The sequence below is a fragment of the Lagenorhynchus albirostris genome, chromosome 12, assembly GCF_949774975.1.
Source record: "Lagenorhynchus albirostris chromosome 12, mLagAlb1.1, whole genome shotgun sequence".
NCBI classification, from domain to species: Eukaryota; Metazoa; Chordata; class Mammalia; order Artiodactyla; family Delphinidae; genus Lagenorhynchus; species Lagenorhynchus albirostris.
In genome coordinates, this window is record NC_083106.1 from 48,036,691 (window position 1) to 48,040,037 (window position 3,347).

A 3,347-nucleotide genomic window follows, 5' to 3' on the forward strand; every position below is an offset into this window, starting at 1 on the left:
GGGAAAACCTTCAGACCCAGTGATTCCTTTAGAAATAAAGTAGCCTTAATCTAGATATTATAAAAATATTAAACTAAAAAATTTTAAAAAACCCTTAAAGAAAATTAAAATAAGGTTTTCTAATCTTTTAATTTCAAAAGAACTTTCAGGCATAAATAGTCATGTTTCAATGTAAATTTATAAAATTCATTTCAGAACTTCTTTTAAATTTTAAAAGTTTAAAAAACATTTTAAGTTCAAATATAAAAGCAGATAGATAACTTATGAATTAAAAAAATACCTCTGCAAGAATATACAATGGAGAAAAGACAGTCTCTTCAGCAAGTAGTATTGGGAAAGCTGGACAGCTGATGTAAATAAAGAAGTTAAAACACACCCTCACACCATACACAAAAATAAACTCAAAATGGCTTAAAGACTTAAGTATGAGACATGACACCATAAATCTCCTAGAAGAGAACATAGGCAAAACATTCTCTGACATGAATTGTACCAATGTTTTCTTAGGTTAGTCTGCCAAGGCAACAGAAATGAAAGCAAAAGTAAACAAAATGGGACCTAATCAAACTTATAGGCTTTTGCACAGCAAAGGAAACCACAAACAAAAATGAAAAGATAACCTTCAGACTGGGAGAAAATATTTGCAAATGATGCAACTGACAAGGGTTTAATTTCCAAAATATACAAACAGATCATACAACTCAATAACAACAACAAAAAAACCCAACCCAATCAAAAAATGGGCAGAAGAACTAAAAAGACATTTGTCCAAAGAAGACATACAGATGGCCACAAGGCACATGAAAAGATGCTCAATATCACTAACAGAGAAATGCAAATCAGAACTACAATGAGGTACCACCTCACACTGGTCAGAATGGCCATCATTAAAAAGTCTACAAATAGGGCTTACCTGGTGGCACAGTGGTTGAGAGTCTGCCTGCCGATGCAGGGGACACGGGTTCGTGCCCCGGTCTGGGAAGATCCCACCTGCCGTGGAGCGGCTGGGCCCGTGAGCCATGGCCGCTGAGCCTGCGCGTCCGGAGCCTGTTGCTCCGCAACGGGAGAGGCCACAACAGTGAAAGGCCCGCGTACCGCCAAAAAAATAAAAATAAAAAAGAAAAGTCTACAAGTAAAATATGCTGGACAGGGTGTGGAGAAAAGGGAACCCTCCTACACTGTTGGTGGGGATGTAAATTGGTGCAGCCACTATGGAAAATATTATGGAAGTTCCTTAAAAATCTAAAAACAGAGTTGCCATATGATCGTGCAATCCTACCCCTGGGCATGTATCTGGAGAAAACTCTAACTCGAAAAGATACATGCACCCCAATGTTCATAGTAGCCAAGACATGGAAGCAATCTAAATGTCCATCGACAGATGAATGGATAAAGAAGATGTGGTATAGCTTCTTCGCTGTAAAAACACCAAATGGTGGATGACGGCAGTGCTGCGGGAGGGCCCAGAGGCCCCGGGGCCCTGGAATGGGAGGCCCCAGTGTCTTCTGCAGAGGCTTTGGTAGCAGCGTCTGGGTCCGGGGTTTTGGCCCGGGTCTCGGTGGGGGCAGAGACGGCAGAGCTCACGGAGGCAAGGCTGAGGACAAGGAGCCACAAGGAGTGGCTCCCCAACACCAAGCTGGGCTGCCTGGTCAAGGACATGAAGATCAAGTCCCTGAAGATCTAGCTCTTCTCTCTGTCCATCAAGGAATCTGAGATCATTGATTTTTTCTTGGGGGCATCCCTCAAGGACGAGGTTTTGAAGATTATGCCTGTGTAAAATCACACCCGTGCTGGCTAGTGGACCAGGTTCAAGGCCTTTGTCGCCATTGGGAATTACAATGGACATGTTGGTTTGGGTATCGAACGCTGTAAGGAGGTAGCCACTGCCACCCATGAGGCCATCATTCTGGTCAAGCTCTCCATCGTCCATGTGTGGTGATGCTACTGAGGGAACAAGATCAGCCAAGCCCCATACCGTCCCTTGCAGGGTGACTGGCCACTGTGGCTCTGTGCTGCTGTGCCTCATCCCTGCTCCCAGGGGCACTGGCATCATCTCAGCCCCTGTGCCCAAGGAGCTACTGAAGATGGCCAGAATTAATGACTGCTACACCTCTCCCAGGAGCTGCACCACCACACTAGGTAACTTCACTAAGGCCACTTTTTTTTTTTAATTTTTAAAAAATTTATTTATTTAATTTATATATTTTTGGCTGCATTGGGTCTTTGCTGCTGCGTGCGGGCCTTCTCTAATTGCGGCGAGTGGGGGCCACCCTTCATTGTGGTGCACGGGCCTCTCATTGTGGTGGCTTCTCCTGCTGCGGAGCACAGGCCCCAGGTGCGAGGGCTCCAGCAGTTGTAGCATGTGGGCTCAGTAGTTGTGCCTCACGGGCTCTAGAGTGCAGGCTCAGTAGTTGTGGCGCATGGGCCTAGTTGCTCCACGGCATGTGGGATCTTCCCAGACCAGGGCTCAAACCCGTGTCCCCTGCATTGGCAGGCGGATTCCCAACCGCTGCACCACCAGGGAAGCCCCCAAGACCACTTTTGATGCCATTCCAAGACCTACAGTTATCTTACTCCTGATCTCTGGAAAGAGACGGTGTTCACCGAGTCTCCATATCAGCAATTCACTGACCACCTTGTAGAGACCCACACCAGAGCTTCCCTGCAGAGGACCCAGGCTCCAGCTGGAGCCTCCACATAGTTTTATATGAGAAAAATAAAGTGAATGAAGCTGGTTTAAAAAATAAATAAGATGTGAGATATATATATATATATATATATATATATATATATATACACACAATGGAATACTACTCAGCCATATAAAAGTATGAAATAATGCCACTTGCAGCAACATGAATGGACCTAGAGATTGTCATACTAAGTGAAGTAAATCAGAAAGATAAAGACAAATGCCATATGATATCACTTACATGTGGGATCTAAAATATTACACAAATGAACTTATTTACAAAACAGAAACAGGCTCAAAGATATAGAAAATAAACTTACGGTTACCAAAGGGGAAAGGGAATGGAAGAGGGATAAATTAGGAGTTTGGAATTAATAGACACAAACTGCTATATATAAAGCAGATACAGACCTACTGTATAGCACAGGGAACTATATTCAATATCCTGTAATAAGCCATAATGGAAAAGAATACGTATATATATGTATAACTGAATTACTTTGCTGTAATGCAGAAATTAACACAACATTGTAAATCAACTATACTTCAACATAAAAATTGTCTCTGTATTTTGGAGACCTATCTTCAAAAGGCCATGTTAACAATAGAAAATTATTTTGTTATCAACAGGCCAAGTGATTGAAAGGTTTAGTAG

General features: G+C 42.8%; 1 pseudogene; it reads left to right on the forward strand.

Moving 5' to 3' along the window:
• Positions 1–1,432: 1,432 nt before the first annotated feature.
• LOC132530441 (small ribosomal subunit protein uS5-like) lies at positions 1,433–2,711 on the forward strand (annotated as a pseudogene).
• Positions 2,712–3,347: the final 636 nt, after the last annotated feature.